Source organism: Pelodiscus sinensis, chromosome 1 (genome assembly GCF_049634645.1).
Source record: "Pelodiscus sinensis isolate JC-2024 chromosome 1, ASM4963464v1, whole genome shotgun sequence".
NCBI lineage: Eukaryota > Metazoa > Chordata > Testudines > Trionychidae > Pelodiscus > Pelodiscus sinensis.
The window spans coordinates 260,628,021-260,652,636 of record NC_134711.1 but is presented as its reverse complement, the minus strand read 5'-3'; the positions used below and the strand labels follow the sequence as shown (position 1 = coordinate 260,652,636).

At 40.1% G+C, this 24,616-nt stretch overlaps 1 long non-coding RNA gene across 2 annotated transcripts in view; it reads left to right on the top strand.

Moving 5' to 3' along the window:
• Positions 1-11,723, top strand: part of LOC112544044 (uncharacterized) — a 41,547-nt gene extending 29,824 nt beyond the window's left edge. Inside the window, exons 3-5 of one of the 2 annotated variants that reach the window (XR_012901494.1) lie at positions 10,257-10,328; positions 11,019-11,110; positions 11,394-11,723. This is a non-coding gene — a long non-coding RNA (uncharacterized LOC112544044). The remainder of the gene's footprint in view (positions 1-10,256; positions 10,329-11,018; positions 11,111-11,393) is intronic. The other variant, XR_012901495.1, reaches the window with a different exon arrangement.
• The last annotated feature ends 12,893 nt before the right edge of the window (positions 11,724-24,616 follow it).

Here is a 24,616-nt window from a genome sequence, read left to right as displayed (position 1 = left end):
CAAGGGGAGGACTGGCTGTGTGGGAGCTAGCCTCTAGGGACCTGAAGGCAGGATCCCTCAGCTGGGTTTTATGTCTCCACTGTTGATTCCCAGTTTGTGGAGTTTGCTGGGAGGCTTCCCCAGCCAGGCTGAGTTGGCTCTCCAGCTCCCTGGGTGAGGCTATGTCTACACTGCATCCCTAGTTCATTTTTTGAGGAGTAACATTAGTTCGGACTAAGGGCTTTAGTCCGAACTAACGCGTCCCAGCGCGCACTTCCTGGTTCGAATCAGCTGTGATTCGAACTAGCGCGCCGGCGAGATCATGTTAATGGAGCGCGGGATATTTAAATCCCCGCTTCATTAACTACTTCGATTGTCTCCATTTGCATCCCTAGTTCGAACTAGGGATGCAGTGTAGACATACCCTGAGAGAGTCACCGCATGGTCAGCTCTGCTCTAGCGGCGAGTTCAGGGCTGCTGCCTGCTGTGTGGGTCTGAATGCTGGGCTAGGAGGTTATAATTTGAATTTTGGTGCAGTTGGGTGGCCTACACCTTGAGCCCTGCACCCCTTTGCGGTGAAGGGAAATTCTGGGACTGAAGCAGCCTGGTTCCTGCCTGAAGAAGATCCCTGCGAGAAGAGAGCAGCCCCTTTGCAGTGACTGAGTCATCTCTCAACCTGAGGCTCATTCATGGAGTGTGTGAGTGCACCAATTTTTAGTCAGTCAGGGAATTTGTTTGGGGATTTTATTACCTGAAGCATATTAAACCTGTGGAGGGATTTTCTGCCTTCTCCCATTTGTGAGTCCTTTGGGCTGTACTGGACCTAGTCAGCCCCACTGCTAAACCACTGCAGAGAAGTATTTTGTGGTCAACAGTCATCAAGGGTCCCAACAAAGTATGCGTACCAGCAGGACAGTGATCTTATAGTTGCTGGGCACCGGTGACCCTAAAAATAGTGTTTTACCCTGTTCTGTTATATTTGTCTCCTGTTTAATATAATTGTGTTTATTATAGTGTATGTGTTTGTGCTATTTTCTGGGAGTCTCCAACTATCTGGCAAATACGTGGGGATTACCCTGGGCTATAATTTTCCTCCCAAGCTGCCCTGGTGACCCTGCCAGGAAGGAGTGAGGGGGATGGAGGCACCGCCAAATAAATCCATCAGAAAAAATAAAGTTGAGTGGGTTGCGGGATCCAGAAGAACCCAGACCTATCCATCAAAACCTGTAAGGAGATTGGCTTTAAAGAAGGTAACCAGGTGAAGAGGGGGCACTACAACTGGAAAATAAAATGAAAATGTGCATGCTTTATTTAAATCATTACTCTGCTGTGAGGCTAGGGATGAGGGATTCAGTGTTCAGGCTGTTCCAGAGAGAGAGGACTATTTCAGCTCCCTCTTACCCTAGCAGCTTGGGGCCAGTTGAGAAGCACCACTCCATGGCTGCTGCAGTTCTCATGAGCACATCCTAGTAGGGTGGATGTCCCCTAGCTGGGCAGATCCATGTTAATCTGTTCCCTGCACACCCCAGAAAGAATGATGAATGCAGCAAACTGTTCTTCCCCCTAGCCCCCGATGAATGTTTCAGCACCCTCTGTCCTCCCTACTTGGCATCTGGGGGATGGGAGGCTCGGAGATGGGGCAGTCTCTGACAGGGAGGGGCATGCCCCCAGCCAGACCCTTTCACCTAATGGTGCTTCTGTCTTTTTTCTGTATGGTTTTATGAGAAGCAATCCCATTCCAGGCACATTTCATTTTCCTGAACAGTCAAACTGAATTTGGTGATCCTAGCTCTTACCGTTTAGACAATTCTTGAACAGGAAGACAGACAAAAAGACAAACTCTTGCAAATATATAGTAGATAATATCAGCTATGGCAGTGGTTCTCAAAGTCCACTACTGATCTGCAGACACCTCCCAGGTGGTTCGTGGCAAAAACATACCCTCCTCCTTCCTGCATGCTGGGGGAGCCCACACTGATGCTGCAGTCTCGTGGTTGTTGTGCAGCCACTAGGCTGCAGCACCAGCTCTGGCCAGCAGGGGAGGTGAAGAAAGCAAACTCACCACCTCCCCCACCCCTCCACCCAGGTTATGAAGCTACATGTGGAGGAGTGCCACTGCCATGGTAAGAGCGGAGCATCTCTTGGTTGTTTCCATGAGGCAGGAAGCAGGTTGGGCTGCGTGAGGCTCAGCCAGGTGGGATGGGCTCTCGTGGTGCACTAGTGGCTGGTGCCTCCCCTTCCCTGGCAGCAGGTTGGGTTGCACACGACTTAGTTGGGAGGGGTGAGCTTTCATGGTGCACCAACAGCTGGCACATCCCCCCTTCCCCAGCAAGGTTGCACAGCGCCCAGTGGCAGTGGGAGGAGGCAATGCTGGGGCTGAAGAACTGCACATGCAGTATGCAGGTGGTCCTCAGGGCCATTTGGGGCTTTGCATGCACAGGGATTTGGTCCGGGGGGCAGGGCACTCTGTGGAACCCCACCCCTTGCAAGGCTGAACACCCCAAGATCACATACCTGCCCACTCCGGCTTGCTGTGCCTCACACAGCCTCCCCGCCCCTTCATTTCCCTGACCCCACCCCTGCCTGGAGCCACATTGACACCAGCCCTTTTCCCAGGAGCACCCTGCCTCCCATCTCCCTCAGCCACTCTGCCCCCAAGCTTTAGCCTCAGGCACTCCCTGCCCCCATCTCCCTGCCCCTAGTAAGACACCCTACCCCCAGTCCATTTCTGCACCCTCCCTTCTGGCCAGAGTCTTCACCTTCACTCCTGAGGAGTGAAGTGTCTCATTAGGGGCCCACACCAGTGGGGGTTGAGGGTTTGTGGAAGAGGTTTTGTTGTTGTTGTTGTTGCTTCCCACTTGTGTGGTCCCCAAGTGATTTTTCTGTGGGTCAGTGGCTCCTGACACAAGAAAGGTTCTCCACACCTGCCATAAATAGAGGAAACACCGAAACCTTTTTTGTTGGACATAATTTAATATTTTACATTATTTAAAATGAAGTTTGATAAACTAACATGAGAAAGGTAAAGCACATAATTTGTTTAATAATTTAAATTAGTCTCCCTAGCAGCAGCACTAACAAAATAGCTCGGGCATAATTATGTAATTAATGGGCATTTCCGTTAGCAACTGGTAGTCTGTGGAAAGGTTTACATTGAGCCAGGTGGTCCACAGGCCAAAAAGTTTGAGAACCACTGAGCTATGGCAATATACAATATAACTAAGCAACATCTGAGCACAGGTTGTATCTCACTGGTCTGATTTGTTCCTTGGGATTTGACAGGACACAAACCAGGGAATTTCTCAGACCAGGAGGATCCATGCGGGTCCCTCTGCTACCAGTGGCTGCTGGGTTCTGCTTTGGCAGCAGCAGAGGATCCACCTTTGACCAAGAGGTGGGGTAGCATTCAGGGTAGAGGCAGAGTGGGTGCAGAGCCCCCAGCCAGTGTTTGTGGTTATATGGGGCTCCACATCTACTCTGCTTCTTCTCCTGAGCATGCCCGGTCCCTGCTTCTTTTCCTCCTCTCTCTCTGAGCTTGCAGTGCACCAGAAGCTCTCGGAGGGCAGGGCAGTGGTTTCTGTGTGTGGGGCCCAAGTTTTTCCCATGAGTGCTCCAACCTAGGATCACCTACAGGGATGCTGTACCACAGATGATGTCAAACTATAGAAGTTCAGACCATAGAGGTTGAGGATATGCATATGAAAAACATAGTGTGAGGAATCAAAGATAATTCGGAGGTACTGAGAGGAAACATGTTCCAGTGTAATTGTGTGGGAAGCAGAATGAAAACCATGGAAAAAATTAGCATTACTGAACTTTCTTCATTCTGAATCTGAATTAAAAAATGGAAATGTAAAATGACCATTTTAAATTCTAATTCAAAATTTCTGTTTTGAAAGAACGAAAATGTGATGTCTTGATGATTTCTGGGCTGGCAAGCTGTATCTGGCTGTTCAGCCTTCTCCAGAGTTGGCTGGCTGGACAGTGTGGGAAACAGGGAAACCACCTGTCTTGTTGCCATTGAATATTTAGATGGTATCAATGTGTTCTCACAGAATGTTCCTTCTCACCTGTAAGATAGGGACTTTAGTAGTGCTCAGGGATGTTATATTTGTTATGGTAAACGAAACCATTATAAGTAGTTAAGATACACCAATGACAAAATGTTTTCTGTTTCATTGCCATCCCTTATCATTATGTAGTCAACAGTTCATTGGGATGGGGTTGAGATACACAAAAGCATTTATGTAACTTGTGCTCTAAATGCTGTAAACCCTATGTCACTTAGGTGCTCTTCAAAAGCCCATCCACAGACTGCAACTGAAAAGAAAAAAATGTGGTAGTAATTGTCAAGAGTTTGTGTTATGTTCATACTAAGCTTCACTTTGTGAAAACCTGTTACATTTATGATCATTAATATTTATAGACGTCTAAAGTTCCATGGTTCATACTGTACATTGTAAAGAAAGAGGAAATAATAATAAAAGGCTGTGAAGTGGCTGAGAATGCTAAGAATTTCCATCACTCACTGCACAGGAGAGGAGAGTTTCCAGAGAATTATAAAAATGAAAGAGCACCCTTTCAAAAGTTTTTACATGAATATGACTAGGGAGACAAATGTCTCTGTTCATTAAAATGGAATTTTGTGGCTTTTAGCTTTAGAAAGCAGTATTTGATTTACAGACATACAAAAGCTTAACAATAAATCGTGTTTTATAGCATGAGTGAGAGCTTTGAAACATTTTGTAAATAATATACTATGTGTGTGCACATGTGTATAAAAGTGGGTTTTAAAATTTGGTTGTTGTTCAAGGAACTTTCAGAATGTGTGTACCTTAACTGAATAACTGCATAACTTTGTCCTTATACTCACTTTCAACTATTTACGACTCTGGTTTATAGTTTAATATCTTAATTTAGGGCTAGAGCCTGCAAATACATTCTCTTATACAGATCCATTTGCAATATTTGCCCATTTGCACGACCCACATTCTACTAAGCATATATTTAAATTGTACAGACAGTGGGGCCATTGAAATAAATGGGACTATTTATGATGTATAAACTTATCACATACCTGCATCTTTCTAGTCTCAAGGTTTAAGTTCCCCAAGGTAGAGACTGTGGCATTTTGGGTACATCTAAACTACATGGCTCCATCGACAGAGGATGGAAAAGGGAAATGAAGCCGTGATTTAAATAATCGCAGCTTCATTTAAATCAAAATGGCTGCCACGCTGTGCCGATCAGCTGATTGTTGTCTCAGCGCGGCAGTCTAGATGGGGATCTGCCAACCCCAGAAACCTTCATTGGCAGATCCTTTAAACCTCGTTTTGATGAGCCATGTAGTTTAGACACACACTTTGTGTTTCTGTGAAACATCTAGGATACTAATAATAACAGCAACCATATACTTTAATATTTGCAATATAGTGGAAATACCTTACAGTAGTTCATTCTGTAGACAAGTAGGAAACAAGCAGGAAATATTTGGTATGTCTACATTATAATTTTGCTTTGATCATTGTATACCTAAAGACCTATATCCACCACTGTGTGCTTTGTGTGGGTACATGGGTCCACCTATGTCGAGTTCATTGTTTTCTTTAGGCTCCAAATGCTGCCATTTTTCCCCAAATTCTGATTTATTGTCAGTAAAGCTAGCATCAAAACTTAAAATTTGACTTAAACCCAAGTACAGCTAAAGTATGTATATAAAGCGGAATAGCACAACTCAACATTCCTTGCACTCTCAATGTGGGTGTTCAGAATGTACAAAGAGTACTGGAACAAAAACTTCATGAAGGCAACTTGTCTATCACATTGCTTGAAAAAATGTTCATAAATGTGAGTAATCACTATGAACTCCAATTTCTGAAGAGTAGTGCCTGCTAAACTGGACTTTTTTGAAAAATGTGTACTGTTTACAGCATTTACTGACAAGACATTAGATGAAAGCAAGATGTTGAATCATTATACACGCTCTGAGTTTTTTGAAAATGGTAATGTATTCAATTGTTAGCCCTTTGCAAACTGAAAGGTAATTATCTTATCAAGTGTGTTCCTTTGATTTTGCTTATCTCTATTTTTTTGAGATTGACAAGTACCTTGCAACAATTTATAGCTGACCATGCTTCTGCATGTTCCATTCCAGAAAAATTACATAGAGAATACAGGTTTATAACAGCAGGCGAGGAAAAAAATCCTCTTTGGTTTAATCAGATTTTAAAAAGAATAAGTATAATCTATATTTTTAACCATCCTTCCAGATGTAATTAAAAATGGCTAACACAGAGGCAGTGGCATAAGTTAAAATGCTTACAAGAAACATTTACTTGGAACAATGTACTTGTAATATTGTGATGGCTAGAACACTATTCTTTAACAAAGGGTGGGATTCTCTTCCACTTACAGGGTAAGTCTAGACTACAGGCTTTTGTCGACAGAAGTTTTGTCGACAGATACTGTCGACAAAGCTTCTGTCGACAAAGAGTGTCTAGACTATATCCAGTTCTGTCGACAAAGCAAGCCGCTTTGTTGACATGACAGTGTAGATGCAAAGGACAGTGTAGATGCAATAACACCTTCTGTCGACAGAACTCTGTCGACAAAAGGCGTTATTCCTCATAGAATGAGGTTTACAGCCATCGACAAAACTGCTGAGTTCTGACATTATGTCGACAGAACTCAGCAGCAGTGTAGATGCAGGTATAGTTTTGTTGTCAAAAGTCCACTTTTGTCAACAAATCCCTGTAGTCTAGAGATACCCACGGTGACGAAAGTCAAGTAAACTAATAGAACATGGGAGGAAGATCAGTGTCTTTAAACAGGGATCTTAAAAAAAGTGATGATACCAGAGGGTTACTCAAGGGTGAAATCAACAGGAGACATATTAAGATCACTAAAGTAAAAGCAACATCAAGATTTGTGTTACCTTTTATTTTTATTGTGTTAAGATTGTCTGATAATTCCAAAATAATGTTCTGAATTTAATCAGTATAACCTGCTGGGCATTGAGTAGGATGGGATGGATGAATAATTACAGATTTTTAGTTCACTTCTCAGAGATTAAACTTGGTGACTTTTACTATACAGTGGGGAAAAATCCTTGATAGTGGTCTTAGAAGAGACCTGCTGCTTCTGATCCACTCACCTAAGCAAAATGAGCTATGCTGGCTGGCAGCAGAAGAAGAGCAGAAGTTTAGCACCACCCCCTTTACTCCCATCCTGTGTGATTTTTCTATTAATAGAGAATGACCTTTAAAAATGTTGAGTGAATATTGTGTATGAATGTACTTCAGTCACACCACTGTTGTTCTCAGTCTCCCATCTCTTCAGATTCCTCTTCAACATTCTAGCTGTCTCATCTCCCTTTTCATTTCTCTGCTGCAGACTTTTCTTCCTCTTCCCCAACTCTTGTTCCTAACTAGATATCTTTCCTCATCCCAGCTTTGCCACCATTAAGGAATACACATACAATGAGAAAAAATTGAACTAACAAAATATATTGCTACCTTTACTCTGATCTCTTTGGACTAGACAGTGCAGCCTTTACACAAATAGTTTCATCACCACTAGTGAATAAGTGCTATCAATGATCATAAAATCTACCCAGCCCAGTCCTACTCTTGAACCCCATTTTGCATCCCATTCTACTATCCTGTCTGTTTTTATTTTGTCATGTTAGGGTGCATCTACGCAGCAGGGCTTAACTCAAAAAAAAGTTATGCAACTTCAGCTACATCAATTGTGTAGTTTATTTCAAAATAGCTTATTTAAAAATTGTGAGTGTCTACATAGCACTTATGTTGAAATGGAGCACTCTTCCGCTGACTTCCCTTACTCCTCATACAATGAGGGTTACAGCAGTCGGGGTACAGTTAGACAACATCTTTTTGGGGGAAAAAGATACGCAAAATGCACTCCACAGTTTGCATAGCTTTTTCCGATTATTTTGTTGGAAGAGGCTTTTCCATCATTTGGCCCATCTAGACTGGGCCAAATGTTTGAAAAAAAGCCCTCTTTCAGAAGCCTTCTTATTCCTCATGGAATAAGGAATAACTAGGAATACAGGAGCTTCTGAAAGAGTGCATTTGCTTGTCTGCAAAAAAAAGGCGGAAGAACAAATATGTTCCCTGGACGCAGAACGGTTTTTCTAGACGTGTCCTCAGAGTAAGAAGTCCTCTAGGTTGACAGTATTTCAACATTATTTCAAAATAACTGCCTGCTGTGAAGACGTGGGTTAATGTTGCTTTGTAGGCATACCTTTAGTATCTGTATATTCTAGAGTAGGACTGTATCTTTTTATGTTTTTAAGCAACTCCAAGCATAAGATAGAGTTATTTTTTATTTGGGTCTTGGATATTACTACTGCCAGAACACACAATAACATATTAATAATTGACTATTGTCTGAATGAATGTTCTTACTTTTAGAAAAAGTAAATGAGAAAAGCGAAATACTGCTAATTTGGGTTTAATTATCCCAGGTCCATGGGTGAAACATTTTAAGGAAATAATGGTTGCCGGAGATAAGCAGCCTAAGGAATTACATTTATTAGTACTAATTAATTAGTACTGATAAAACCTTTTCACTTTTCTACAAGACATCTGTGAGATCCAGATTTATTCATACCTGAATTCCTTCCTGAAAGAAAGCTATAAGACAGAATTGCCAGTTTAGCATAATTTACCTTCAATTATAAATTGTCACATGCACAGAAAATTACTATATTTTATATACATATACATTCCTGTTTGCAAACAGCAAATGATATTATGAAGTGTCATGATTTTAAAAAAAATCAAAATAAAAATTATCAGGTTTCAAAGTAAGGTTTCCTTTTCTGTTTTTCTCATTCCAGCCCCTAAAGGTTTCTTTGGGGAAAAAAAAGATTGTTGGAAATGGGGTACAGAATATTTTAAAATAAAAGTAAAATAAATTTACTTTCTTTTCTTCATGGACTTTGAGCAGCATTCAGGGTAAACTTTTTTAAATGAAATGGTTCTTGGAAGTCACACATCTTCAAGCTAAGTCAACTTGTGTGTCAGGCACATTGGGTGAAATTTAGGTCCTAGTGAAGTCAGGGTATGTCTACACTAGCCCCCTAGTTCGAACTAGGGTGGCTAATGTAGGCATTTGAACTTGCAAATGAAGCCCGGGATTTAAATATCCTGGGCTTCATTTGCATGTTCCCGGGCAGGTGCCATTTTTAAATCCCCTTAGTTTGAACTGACTACCCATGGCTACACGCGGCAGTCAGAAGTTAATCTGAAGTAAGACCTTAGTTCAGATTAACTGTTACACCTCATTGCAGGAGGAGTAACAGTTAATCTGAACTAAGGACTTAGTTCGGATTAACTTCTGACTGCCGCGTGTAGCCACGGGCAGTCAGTTCAAACTAAGGGGATTTAAAAATGGCACCTGCCCGGGGAACATGCAAATTAAGCCCAGGATATTTAAATCCTGGGCTTCATTTGCAAGTTTGAATGCCCACATTAGCCACCCTAGTTCGAACTAGGGGGCTAGTGTAGACATATCCTCAGTGGCAAAACTCTTATTCACTTCAATGGGGCCAGGATTTTCCCCTTTCTTATAACTCTTTATGGGTATGTCTAAACTGCAGAGTTTTTCCAGGATACCGGAGGTACCCCAGAAAAGCTCTGCTGCATCCAAGGAACACATCTGCTTTTCCGAAAAAAAAGTTGGAAATGTGGAAGCATTTTTTCAGTATCCCTGTAAATCTCATTTTACGAGGAAGCAGGGATGTTCTAAAAGAGAGGTTTTTTTCTGAAATTTGGCCCTGTGTATATGGGCCAAATTTCGAAAAAATCTCTTTTGGAAGTAAATCGGAAAAATATATGTAATTTGCGTACCACAAATGGCATTTCTTTTTCCAATTGATCATTGTAGTCTAGACATAGCCTAAGACAGTCAAATTAACGACCAAGAAGCAAAACTTCATTTAAGTTGGTAGCAGACACTCAGCAGTTAGCTATCTCCACTTTTCCTGTTTTGATTTTTCTTTACTCTGAAAAGATTTAACAATATTACTTTCAAAACCCTGTAAGCACTGAAGAGGAAATATATAATTTTTTTTAAATTTGTTACCAATCTGTTAATCATGCGTCCTTCCTCTTTGAATGATATATCTCCCTACCTTGCCATATTAAACTTTTTCTTCAAAGAGCCATACACAAGTCTATGATTTATCATGATCAATTAGTTTGTACTAAAATGCACAAAACAAAACAATGATTAATATATTCTTATCACAGAACAATAAATGGCCAGGAGTAATGGATCTCCCTTCACCTGGGCCAGAGGAGTCCTTCAGAGCTCTCCCATAGGTAAGCAATGGCCTGAGCCAGGACAATTTTTTTTACTTGTTCAAATTCTGAAATTGTCAGGCAGGGGACATGCATCGTTGTGGAGGGCAGTGGTATTGAGCAGTGGGCGCTTGGGGAGAAAGGATGCGGAGGGAAGAAAGGAGGCAGAGGGAGGAGGGACGTGGTGGCAAGGAAGAGAGAAGTTATTGGTAGGATAGGTATCAACCCTTTTCAGTCTCAGCTCTTTTCATTGGTTGGGAGATTACATTTGCCTGCTGAGACCAGGGTTAGGGATTTGGTTCCTTCACCTCTGGGGATACTGGGTCTGCCAGTCTGGTACATAAAGCTGGTACCATCATGCTGCCTGAGTGGAATATTTTGCCTTCTTGGTTCTGTGAGCTGAATGGGGGCTGTTTCTTGTTAAAGCAGCAGCCAGCTTCTATTTTACTGGTATATTCTTTAGCAATTCTTATTCATTGTCTGAGGTGCTTATTTGCTGTTGAGACAAGCAACATAGGAAGCCCTCAGCTGGTTTGTATGAAGAAATGAAAATGAGGTGGCAACTTTTGCAGTCTGATTCTACTCATTTTCTTCCTGTCAGGGGGCAAATGCAGCATAGGGTGAGGCCTAACACTGTGTTTGATTATGTGAATAAAGGACAAAGATTTCTCAATTAGCTTAAACTGGTGTTTGTCATTCTGTGTTCCCCAGTATCAATGAGAAGAGTCTGGGGCATTTGCAAACTGCCTGCCTGTCATCCAGTGTTTTCCCCAGGAATTAAGGGAAATCCTGTACTGAATTAGGTGGGTGTTCAAATTTATGGGGCGGGGTGTCAGGGCCGATGAGGGGTGTAGTGGTCAATTGCGGAAGAACTTTGTACGTGTTAGTTTAGAGGTGGTGAGGCCTGCATTCTTTCCCCCTTTCCCTTTTCCCTATATCCGATGAGCCAGAAGCAAGTCTTTGGGAACATACGCCACTTAAGATAAGCATTGTTGCCAGTATAGCAAGAACAAGTATGAGATAAGGGTAAAGGGCAAGAACACATAAACAATTATGTTTACCCTAATGTACTGATCATGTAAACAGGGCCAAAGAACAGGAAGATCCAGATCAGAACCAGATCGATAACTAACAGCTAAGTTCTACATCAGCACTAATGAGTAAGCCCTGGAAATTTCCAAATTGCCAAACAAGGCAGGAAAACTATATTTAAGGCTTCCTCAGAGCCTAGGAAATCGGACCTCACCACTGGGCTTTGGGTACCGGTGCCTTGGAAGCTGAGACAACCTCCCACTTCATCCACAGCCTACCCGGGGTCCCAGGCTTTCAGGAAGGGACGTAAGATATGCCACTTCTTTGTTATGTTGTTCTTCCATTTATGGGGCACAACTGTTAGCAGTCAGGAAATAAACTACTTGTGTTTGACAGATACCTGTGTGGCGTATTTTGTACTTTGGGAACCCAGTGTCAGACCTTAGACTTACTCTGACCAGCTACAAGGGGTGAGACCATGAGGGCGAAGGTGGGCTGTATGGCACCATAGTAAAAACTGAAAAATGTTTCATGACCATTTTATTTGATTTAACTCATGTTTTAAAATCACACAAATTAAAGTTGGCTACTCATGCCTTCTATGAAGCACTACGTCTACATCCTTCTTGGTTTCTTGTTATAATTTTTCATGACTCTGATAATGAACTTCTCAAATGCAATGTGTTCATCTTCGGTGGCTTCTCGTGTGTCTGGTACTTCCATTCCTTCAATTGATATGCTCATTAGTTCATTCACATGATCAGGCAGAAGGAGACTTCTTTCAGAACACAAAATTCTATTCAATGATGAAAAAGAATGCTCAACTGTAGCTGTTGTGACTAGGAGTAGCAAGAGATGAATTCCCACTACTTTCATCCCAGGAAACATAGCACAAAGATCCGGTCAAGCCACTAGTGAAGATAAAAAAGAAGTTGAAGTCAAATCTTCATTAATTCATTGTATGATATTCAAATATTTCTATCTGTATTCAAATTCTCTATTCTGTCCTGAGCACATGGCAGTCCCATTGCTGGGAGTGCCTCACTCCACTCAAGTGTTGGTGTTTTATAGAACAGGCATCTGTAAAAGCTACGTGGAGGTTGAGTAGAATCTAGAAGTTGCTGTTGTAAATTTTTAAGAATCAAGTCTGTGTACTTTTTCAGTTTTCTTCACAAATACTTCTTCTCCTCTTCACTTAAGGTTTCAATATAAATGCCTTCATTAGTAAACTTCTGGTCTGAAATCTTTGCTTCTTCCAGTACTTTTTCAATGGATAGCTCTTTGATTGATCCAAATGTAGCTTTTGTTGCTGGACAAAGATCTACTACTGTTGTAGCAGATTCCTGGATGTCATTGTTTAATGACCCAAGTGGTTTCAACAGTAGATTTACAAGAGAGAGAATGGCAATAGTCTTCTCTGAACATAGTAGCAAAAGTAATACAGCAGCCTCACTACTTAAATCCATCCCATCTTGGTAGATACTTTTCAAAGCCAGTAATAACGGCTGGAGTAATTTTAAGACAATAGCCAAGACTCGCTCATAAGAAAGCCAGGTTGGACTAATTTGAACTTCAGTCCCAGTGAATATTCTATATTTTCCAAGATATTCAGTTTTTTTGGACTCTTGCTGACAAAAGAATATAATGAAGACGTTAAATTTATAGCTTTTTTAATGTCTTTTGATGATTCTGTAGCTCATACTAGTGCTAGTTGGAGTAGGTGGCCTCTGCAGTATGTATAGGAGAGATTAGGGTCACACTTTTCTCTGAGCAAAGTTTATACTCTACCATGTCTTCCAGAGAAGTTTGCAGCTCCATCAAATGCACAAGCAACCATCTGTTTGGGGGTCCAATTGGCAAGCATTTAACTCTGCTAAGATGTGGGTTGTCACAGTTGCAGCCAATGTGTTTTCTATAACTTGAACATCTATAAATGCTTCTACTGGCCTACCACTGACATCAAGATAACGTACACAATGACTTAATACTTGATGCCCATTTGCATCAGTGCATTCATCAGCCATGTATGCAAATTTTTTTAATGTGGTGAGAGAGTTCTTCACTTTTTCAACTGTTGAGTCTTTCACTGTTGTACCGCATGCTAGTCAGTCAGTTGAGTTTCTTGCAGAAACATAGTGAGCATTTGCTGGCTTTGTTCGCAACCAGTGTTCAAATTCAGGATGAACAAGTGACAATGCACTTAACATTGGCCTCCAGTTTGTAGTGTGTGGTATCGCTTGCTTAAATAGAAAGTATGATGCCACAGCCATGTTTTTTCGCATGAACTGTGTTGTGTCTCCAGCATTCTTAACAGCCTCATTAAGTACTTCTAAAATTGGCTTTGAAAGTGGGCTTATAAGGCTTTCTACATATTGATACAGTCCAGAAGCCTGGTGTTTTGCTGCCTTTTCACGTAGTTTGTCAGCATTGGCTTTGCTGATCGGTCTGACAAATCAAGCTCCTCCACTTTTACCAGTTATAGCATTGGAAAGATTTCCTTCTTTGTAAGCTTTTTTTGTAAGAGGTGCACCAGTAGCCATCTTTTGTAACTTTAATATATGGGAACACTATATATATATATATGATCAACAAACATTGGAAACTGCCTTTAGGTTTTGGAGACATTGTTTCTTCAGTAGGTAGTTGTATTTGTGCTTCGGGCTGGTCAGATGTAGATACGCTACTTGACTCTTCAGGTGACATGTTGATATATTCTTGCCCAACATCACCAAAATGAATGCACTGACATTATCATAAAAAACAAAGCCATATAAGGATAGTCTATGTTCATACTTTTCAAATCTATTATACTTTTTCAGATGCACATATCTTATCATACACAGTACATACTTTTAAAATGTGTATTAATGTTTCAATTTCAATTCAAATTTCCAAACAATCACTAAATTGGCATGTAACTAGTTCACAAAACTGGGAGGGTTGTTGGAGAAATTTGGGGGGTATATACTCCCATAGCAGGGGTGTAGAGAAATCCCTGCTGTCATCTATGAAGGTATGTAATAAACCTATGACTGACATTTCTTATCAAAAATTTAGTGCTGTCAATTAGGTACCTTCTGCATACCTGTCACATGGTACAAAACATGCTCCATTTTGTTGAGAAAGAAACTGCAGAAAAGTAGAGGGTTTTTTCAAAAATAATTTGCTTGTGTTCAGGGATTTTACTGGAAGGGGACAAGCAAACAGTGAGTGGGAACACAGGATGTGTGGGGAAGAGAGGAGGGCAACAGTGGAAAGGGAATGGAGCCTAGGCTGGGAAGCTACTGCCTCTCCAAGTGGTAGCTTCACCAACCACCCATGTTGATGGGCATTCTATTCTGAAAGAAAGCTTTGCTGAATCCTCTTTCCTGGACTATAAATAAAAAAAAAATATCTCCCAACCTTTCCAAATATAGCATCAGAAGCAACTCCTCACAGACCAGGACAAAACAACTCAAAGAGGCATCAGATCCAGATGGAAAACATGCACTCCAGTACTGTAGTGATCAACAGAGCATCAAACCAATCTTTCAGGATCCACAAACCCTTCACATGCCTATCACAACTATTTTGAAATGGCTTATTTCGTCATTTGGTGCTGTCAAAATAAAGCACTATTCCAAAATGCCCCTTATTCCTCGTAGAATGAGGTTTACAGGGACATTGGAATAGTAAGCCCAAAATAGCAGGCTTGCTGTGAAGATATGGGATAGCTATTGCGGGATACTCTGGTTTCCTGAAATAGATTTGCAGTGTTGACATAGCCCAACAGAAGTCAGTCCAATAAAAAATATTACGTCAGCCACCTTGCCTCTCTAATATCCTGGGATCAACATTGCTACAGCAACACTGCATAAACTATTAGCAGATCTAATATATTGGCACAGGCTATAGATAGGAAAGGATATATTTGAAAAGAAATAAAATATTTTAGAAATGCTGAAGAAAGAGTATTGAGGATGTAAGTGGAGAAGGAAAGATGATCCAAGAGGATACATGGGTAATAATGTCTTGAGACAAGAATTTTGATGATTTTTTAATTAACTGGGGAGATACTTTAATTTGAAGTAGTCATTTTAATTTCACCTGCATTTTCTCTATGGGAGGCCTACTGGAAAATTCCTCAGACCTCAGAGGAAAGTTACTTTGCATCAGAATCTCAGTGGGAGATTTCACAATAGGTCTCTTGTCTTTAAATGACTGTCAATAGCTTTTCTGATTAAATATTCCTATGAAAATTACTCCTTCACATGAGAAGCAGATGGACAAAAAGTTGCATTAGGAGACCTCTGTGACCTATAACTACTTTCATAATAGATAATGATTACAAAAACTGCTGTGTTTCATAAACAATGATAAAATGTGTTATACAGAAAAGATTTATATAGATGCTAATTTTTAAAATGAACTATGGGTAAAGTTTTAAGTCCTGATCTTGTAATTTGCTACAACCAGGAATCACACTGACATGCAAAATTGTTAGATTGGGGGCATAACTCCTGTTACAAAGTACTTATGATCTGAAACTTTTATTTACTCTGATCCATAAACCCAGCTACAGTAAAATAATATTTGAGGGGAAAAGGTGCTATTATTAACAAAGTGTTAGTACTGCATTAGTCTAAATTGTTACTAATATCATCTTTAAACTGATGAATATAGAACTGTAATGAAGCTTTGTTTCCATTGGTATGTTATGTCTTGGAAATTTGATACCAGATAATTCAAGGAAAGACTTTATATATGCATGGGGAAAGAAAAATATAAAATGCATTGCTATAATAATAAATATAATCAACAAAATATGGGCATTAGATATTTATATATAATGGATATACTCAGTTTAACCCTTAAGAACTTCATGGTGAGAACAATAGGACTAGTCTGACATATATGGGTTCACAAGAAAACACAGAGTGCCTTGAGACTTCTCACTTGAAACTTATGGACTCTGTAACACAAATCCTGCATTCAAATGATTGCAAGTCAGTCAAATATCCACAAAGGGATGCACTGCACCCATAGCACGAAATAAGGTATACAATTTGAGCTACACAAATTGTGTAGTTTATTTCAAGTCAATTTTGAAACAGCTTATTTCAAAATTTGGTGCTATCTACACAGCACTTATTTTGAAATAAATCGCTATTCCAAAACATCCCTTACTCCTCATGGAATGAGGTTTACAGGGATGTCAGCATAGCGAGGTTTACAGGGATGTCATTATATTTTGAAATGACGAGACCACTCAAAAGATGAGAAATAGAGCTTTAGTGCAGATGTAGCCAAAGAGAGCAGCAGGGAGTTGAGATGATGATGATCCCATATATTCTCTGCACTCTCCACTGGAACTCATTGGCCAGTAACTTGATTGTTCATCCTGAATGCAATAAAGTTTCTGGAGATGTTGTTTCTCTTCCCCACACACTGATGAGAGCTTCTGTCAAGTGGCTCTGATCTGGCCCCAATACACAACAGTGGCTACAGCATGAGGCACCATCCAGTCCTTAGCATACAATAACTGAAGTTGCATGATGACTCTCTTTACTTCTCTTTTGACCTTCTTGTTTCTATATCCTACAGCAGAAACAAACTTTTGAGAGTTCTTTCAAACTTTATATATTATTAAAAATAAAACTAAAAAAAATCAGCTAGTTTTCCTGTCAGTGATCTAGGCAATTTCTCCAAAGCACAGAATGAAGAGTGTCAGATATATGACGAAGCCTGTCTAGGGATTCTATTTGATAGAAATGACAATCTGTGCTACAGCCTGTTCATGTACTTGGTTTGGACTATAGTCAATTTGTTTGCTATCGAAAGCGAGTCCTTACACATAAATGCTATAGCTATGAAACCCCATCAATATGTTTATATGTCCACAAATTTAGCAGTATGCTTTCCCAGTTTGGATTGTGATTCACTGTTGAGTCAGTGTCATGAAGGGGAAGTTCAGATGACTTGCACATATTACCTTCTTCTTTGTTCCTTGGTTTTGTATTTCTTTTTTTTTTTTTGTATTTTAAAGGAAAACAGCTATCTCCAAGATAAGATGTAAGTCTTTTTAAAGTGTGCCTTAATTCTGAAGAGTAAAAAATAGAATTCTGTGTATGTTGTTTCTTAATGATTTACAGTGGTTTTTAGCCATCGGCTTTGTACTCATGGGCCACATGTACAATCAACACTTATTTTGGTAACATGTAAGGTTAGTTACACACCACAGTAAAATACAGATTGTATCCATGCTGTACTGTGTAACTATATGTGTCAGTGAAAGGCTCTGTTAGTGCAGTCACTGGGGGAGTTGCAAGGGTCTTTCCCTGCTGTTGAAGCCTTTTCCTGAAACAGGGAAAGACTCCAGCAGTGGGGAAGCATAGAGCATAGGGACTGCTAAAAACAGCAGCATGGACAGGGCGACACTATGTGGGTGAGTAGAGATACTCTGAAAAGGTACATACCCACAGCATTAAGGAGAGTTCTTATTGTGTTCCATTAAATGGTGCTTCACCATCTATGTTTCTATTTATATCCATGCTAGGAGAATACGCAATGTATGTTTCCTACATGATGCTGAAAGGAGCACAGACTGTAAATGCATGCTACAGTGTGAAAATCAGTGTGAGTTTTATGGCTCATGAATCACCAAAAAAAATAGAATTTATTTAATTATCTACTCAAAAGATGCAAGTCATACTAGAATCCAGCTTGTTTACCTAGCTGCATTGTCCTGGAACTACTAACAAAGAGTAAAAAGTAGATACACAGATCAGACATATAGAATGCTACCATTTTAAGCTTTCCCTTTTTTATGAAGGTTCCATTTATAAATAGTGTATTGAAAGATAATAAATTATGTTATGAGCATAGTATAGATATGAGCAACATGTATTATAGATGATATAAACATACCAGAAGAAGGTTTTATAAATAATTATAGGCCACAATTATAAGGAAGCTATTTGTGTGTTGGACTTTAAGGATACATATTCACTGCCTTTGGTAGACCAGTTATTCGATTGATTACTTAAAAATTCCCAGCTATTAGTTTGAGATTTAACATGCTCTTGTTGGTATATATAAGATTAATAGGGTCCTGGGAAAGCTATACATTAGTGTTAGAGGTCTAGCCAGAGCAGGCATTGTCCTTTGAACATGTTTTTCCCCCATTGTCCTTGAACCCTAAAAGGATAGATAAAATATCTGGCCAGAACAGGTACTGTCCTTTCTGATGAATAATTATGCTCTTTCCCTTCATCCTTAGAACCTAGAAAGATAGTTGAACTAAACAGTGTCTTCTTTGTTTTGTCTTCTTACTTGCTCTGTAAAAGTATTTTCAGGGTCACATTCTTTGTAATCTCTGTAACCTGAAGATTTGGAAAGTATGTAATGTAGGAATGTGCTGATCTAATTACAAATCCTGTAAACTGTAAATAGGGGTAGGTATAATAATATTCATCACCTGCCTATTAATATTCATTGTATAAGAGTAAACACTACGAATGAAGGATTTAGGGAAATTAGTGATAGACATGTGACTTAACATACTAAAATGGATAAAGGAGTATAACTGGTGCCAAATCATTGCCACTCAGAATGTTGTGTTGAGGGTCCAAGGTAAACATGTGTCAGCAATAAAGTGGTCCGTTTAAAGTTCTTCTCACTTGATCAGTAAGCCTGCCTGCAAAGATGCTCTTCCCTCCATTCATTAGGTGGATCTTGTCTCTTTCTAGCAATCCTTCTTCACAGAACAACATCCTGATTGAAGAATCTAAAGCCCTGTCTCTGAAACCACGGGCTCAACCAAACATTTACTTGCATAATCTGATAGTCCATATGTGGGCCTTTTCCTTTGCTAGGGTGGACAAACAATAAAATTGATGCCTCAATCTCCTTTATCCTTCTTCCCAAAGCCACATAGTCTGCAGTGACCCCCTCAAAGTAATTTTTGGCAGTATCCTTGGTGTCCATGTGGAGAAATAGGAACAGGTTGCAGTCCAAGAGTTTTATCAGTCTTGATAAACACGCTGTCACATCCTGAATTTTATCAGATGTGATCTGAGCAAATGTTTTTAGAGAACTACCCACAACGACTCTAAGATCTCTTCCTTGATTGGTACCTGCTTACAAAAGGATTGGGTCTAAATGTGCTTATGATTTGTTTTTGTGTGTGGTGCATTACTTTGCTTTATCAACATTGGATTTTATCTGCCAGTTTGTTGTCTAGTCACCCAGTTTCCTGAGGTTCCTTTGTAACTCTTCAGTATGGTTTCAACTCAGCTATTTTGAGAAATTTTGTACCCTCTGCAAACCTCGTTGTTTATCCTCTTTTTAAGACCACTCATGAATGTGCTCAACAGCACTTATCCTGGTGCAGATTTTTGTTAGACCCTGCTATTTATTGCTTTCTACTCTAAAAATTGATCATTTATTTCTGCCCTGTTCTATCTTAACCAATTTCTGACCCATGATAGGATGTTCCTTCTTGTCCTAGGAATTCTTAGTATGCTTAAGAGCCTTTAGCAGTGCTTAATTTGAGCCAGGACTTGTCAGGGCTGAGTCCTGATGCCTCTAGGTTTTGCAGTTTGTAACTTGACACCTCTAGGTTTGTCATGTCAATTATTAAAGTTAAAGAATTGCTTGATCCCTAGCACCTAATTAAAAGATTTTAGGTCAGGAAATCAAGTGCACAGTAAGAAAAAATATGGCTATACATGAACTACCCACTGAAGTTTAAGATAATATTATTTTCTCTTTCCTTTTTAATTGAGCAGTAAATGTGCATCAGTGACAGCATGGTACTGTGTGTTTCTCTGCAAAATGATTACAATACAATGATACTAACATGAATCATTACTAAAAGTATCTCTGCAGATATAAACCCAAGCAATGCACAGAGGATACCAGAAGACGAAAACTGAGTTAACCAGCCATAAGTTTTCAGGTAACATAATTTCCTCTTCTTTGATTTGGCTAACCTTATATGTGTTGCTAGGAGTGAATATAATTTTAACTTGTCACTCATTAGATTTGTATTATCATTAGATTTGTACAACTCCAAAACAACTTAGAAAACTAATCTATTGAAGGTGATTGAGTGTCTGAAGATTATTTTTTTCAGTGAGTTTATTATGGAATTTTATTGTGCAAAGTAAAAATAAGTTTGAAAGCTTTTGGAAATAGGCATCTTAGCCTAATACAATTTAAATGTTCTTTCATCTAGTTCAGCAAACTACTTCCATAATCGAACTGTCTGGATCATTAAATGTTTACTAAACAAAGCCCCAAAATGGACCAGATCTTTCATAAGTAAAGCTCTCAATGACATCAAAAGGAGCTTTGACTAAGTATCAGGCTATAAATACATTTCTAGAAAAGGGGAGGATGGACAGTACCTGACCTAGATCAATCCAGCTATCAGTTAAGGTTGCCAGCTCCTACTCCATCATAGGTCAGTATCATGGCCCGGGGGTGGGGGTGGGGCGAATAGGGGAAGATTGAAAGGGATACCAGGATTTCAGATGTGAGTTAGCTACCTTTATAACTTCCATGGCCAATGTATTATGTCTAAGTAAGAAATAATGTTTTATGGGGGGAGAACACTAATTGGGGCACTTATTACAACTTAATATAGTTAACATTCCTCAGCATCATTTTGCAAATATTTTCAGGTTCATGATAGGCTAGAACAATGGCTCTGGGCTAAGAGCTGCAACCATATGCATAAAGGGCACAGTACCTTTAGACAGGCATAGTTGACTTCTTCTCCTTATGCTCAATCCCATCAGACTTACAAGGCACTGAAAGTTTCATGAGAGTCACTTAGTGTTTTCAACTCCAAGATAAATCATCAACTGGAATTCAAGGTGCTAAAACACCTGGCAGAATTTGTCCTTTTGAATTCAAGTAGCCATCAAATGGTTAACTCCTGCATGGGAGCATTGGAAGAAGGGTGAGGATACTGATGTTTCATTAGCAAAGAGCAAAGTTGACTGCAGATGAAGTTAAACAAGTGGAACTTTATTCAGTCCTGTGCACTGTTCTGTCCTTGTGGCTGAATTGCTTCTAGCCTATCTTCATGAATTCTCTATTTTCTTGGTGTTCCCTTAATAACATTCACTCTACAGAACATGGGCTGTCTGACTCCAGTTCCACTGATCATGATAACCTAGCTTTGTCTCCAATGCTTCCACAAAGGAAGTGCCAAAATGCCGCCAAAAGACTCTAAGGCTACGTCTACACTGGCCCCTTTTCCGGAACGGGCATGTAAATTTCATGAGTCGTCGTAGGGAAATCCGCGGGGGATTTAAATATCCCCCGCGGCATTTAAATAAAAATGTCCGCCGCTTTTTTCCGGCTTTTAAAAAAGCCGGAAAAGAGCGTCTAGACTGGCCCCGATCCTCCGGAAAAAGCGCCCTTTTCCGGAGGCTCTTATTCCTACTTCAGAGTGATTATTGTGATTTATTGTGATTCCTACTTCAAAGTAGGAATAAGAGCCTCCGGAAAAGGGCGCTTTTTCCGGAGGATCGGGGCCAGTGTAGACGCTCTTTTCCGGCTTTTCTAAAAGCCGGAAAAAAGCGGCGGACATTTTTATTTAAATGCAGCGGGGGATATTTAAATCCCCCGCGGATTTCCCTACTACGATAGCTGAAATTAACATGCCCCTTCCGGAAAAGGGGCCAGTGTAGACGTAGCCAGTGAGAATTCAGATGTCCAAAGAAAGAGACCCCTTCTAACTAATATAAGAAGCCTATAGAAGTATGTTAAAATATATAATTGAGAAGGGGACTTCTAATCCAATTATATTCTGTAATGTTATTGCAGATATTGTTCTGTAATGCATGAAATAATTATTTAATGATACAGTGAAAGATGTTTCTCACTCATTAAGAACCGCTGTTTTCTACATTTGTTAGTAATAATGACTACATTAGAAATCCCTTTAGCTTTCTGACTGATAAACTGAGATAGCAAAAATTCTGTAAGTAATGAGGTATAATACAACATTGAAAACAATACGCATTATGGAAAGTAATTTTTTCCACCCTAGAAAGGAGTTTCTTTGTCTGACCCATAAAAAAAAATGTTTGGGGAGTTCGATGGTGGAATGCTGGAAAAGTTCATTTCCAATTTACAGAGGAAGATAATAGGATGCTCTCCTTTCACCATTCACCATTCTAAAGGGTGACAAAGTACGTTTTCTTTTGGTATAGTGCTGTATTATCTTTGAAAAAATAATGTTTCATTACATAATCACATTTGAGACTTTTTGAAATCTTGCATTAAGTTCTAACATAGGCTGTGTCCAGACTCCATGCCTCCGTCGACGGAGGCATGTAGATTAGCCAGCTCGGAAGAGGGAAATGAAGCCGCGATTAAAATAATCGCGGCTTCATTTAAATTTAAATGGCTGCCCCGATCTGCCGATCAGCTGTTTGTCGGCAGATCGGGAGAGTCTGGACGCGATGCCCCGACAAAGAAGCCTTTCTTCATCGACACAGGTAAGCCTCGTGAAACCAGGTTTACCTGTGTCGATGAAGAAAGGCTTCTTTGTCGGGGCATCGCGTCCAGACTCTCCCGATCTGCCGACAAACAGCTGATCGGCAGATCGGGGCAGCCATTTAAATTTAAATGAAGCCGCGATTATTTTAATCGCGGCTTCATTTCCCTCTTCCGAGCTGGCTAATCTACATGCCTCCGTCGACGGAGGCATGGAGTCTGGACACAGCCATACAGACAGTGACTGTCCACTGGTTTGGAGGAATAAAGAGCTTTCTTTCTTGTGGAGCTCACAAAAGGGACAACCAGAAGTATAGAAAGGAGTACCCAGGTTTTCTCTGTGCATTGCTAGCACATTTTATATATGTTTAATTAAATTCAACAACAGTGATGCACTGCCTATCATTTGATTGTGACTTCCTTAGTTCCCCGTATCATTCCTACAGTCTTCCATTTTATTCTTGCTAGCAAATTAAAGAAGTATGGCTAATACAGTGGATAGAAAGCTGGCTACATTGTCAAGTAGTGATCAATGGCTCGATGTCTAGTTGACAGCTGATATAAAGCGGAGTACCCCAGGGGTCAATCCTGCAAGTTTGCAGATAACATTAAGCTGTGGGGAGAGTTAGATATGCTGGAGGGAGGGATAGGGTCCAGAGTGACCTAGGCAAATTAGAGAACTGAGCCAAAAGAAATCGGATGATGTTGAACAAGGACAGGTACAAAGTACTACACTTAGGACAGAAGGATCCCATGCACTGCTACAGGCTGGAGACTGACTGATTAAGAAACAGTTCTGCAGTAAAGGACATGGAGATTACAGCAGACAAGAAGCTGGATATGAGTCAGCAGCGTGCCCTTGTTGCCAAGAAGACTAATGGCACATTGGGCTACATTAATAGAACATTGCCAGCAGATTGACGGAAGTGATTATTCCCCTCTATTTGGCATTGGTGAGACCGGATCTGGAGTATTGTATCCAGATTCCCCCTGCCCACCCACTAGAGCAGTGTTTCTTAAACTTTTTGAGACCACGGAACACCTAACAATAATATTTTTTTATGTGGAAGACCTATGACAATTTTCCTCAAAAAAATTGTTGTCAGACAAAAAAAGACAAAAGCAAAGAAGTAACAAAAACAAAGAAAAGGTTGTGGCACACCTGTGAGTTGTTCCGCAGAACATAGTTTAAAAAACACTGCACTAGAGAAAGGATGTGGACACATTGGAGAGAGTCCACGAGAGGGTAACAGAAGTGACTATGGGGCTCATGTGCCTTAAGTGGAAAGGCTGAGGGAAATGCTCTTATTTAGTCTTCATAAGAGAAGAATGAGGGAAGGATTTGATAGCAGCCTTTAACTACCTGAAGAGGGGTTCCAAGAAGATGGAACCAGGCTATTCTCAGTGATGGCAGATGACAGAAGAAACTTTTGATTCAAATTGGACATTGGATTCTTTTTATTGTGATTTATTGTTTCAATGCAAAACCTTTGTTTTTACTATTCCAAACTACTGTATCTGTTTGTAAAGTCCTCAATATAAGTTGCCACTTTGAATCAAAGCATAGTCACTACAATGCAACCTATCCTCCTAGCAACATTACAGGAAAAAATTGAAAATCTGATCACTTCATAATACAGACGAACGATCCCTGTGATACAAATGCGTTACGGACCAAACGCTTGGCCGTAATTTGGAATGGTCATAACTTGGAACCCGTTGAGTTACATTGCAACCACTCTGTTCATAAACATGGGTCATGTTCATAACTTGGAGCCTGCATT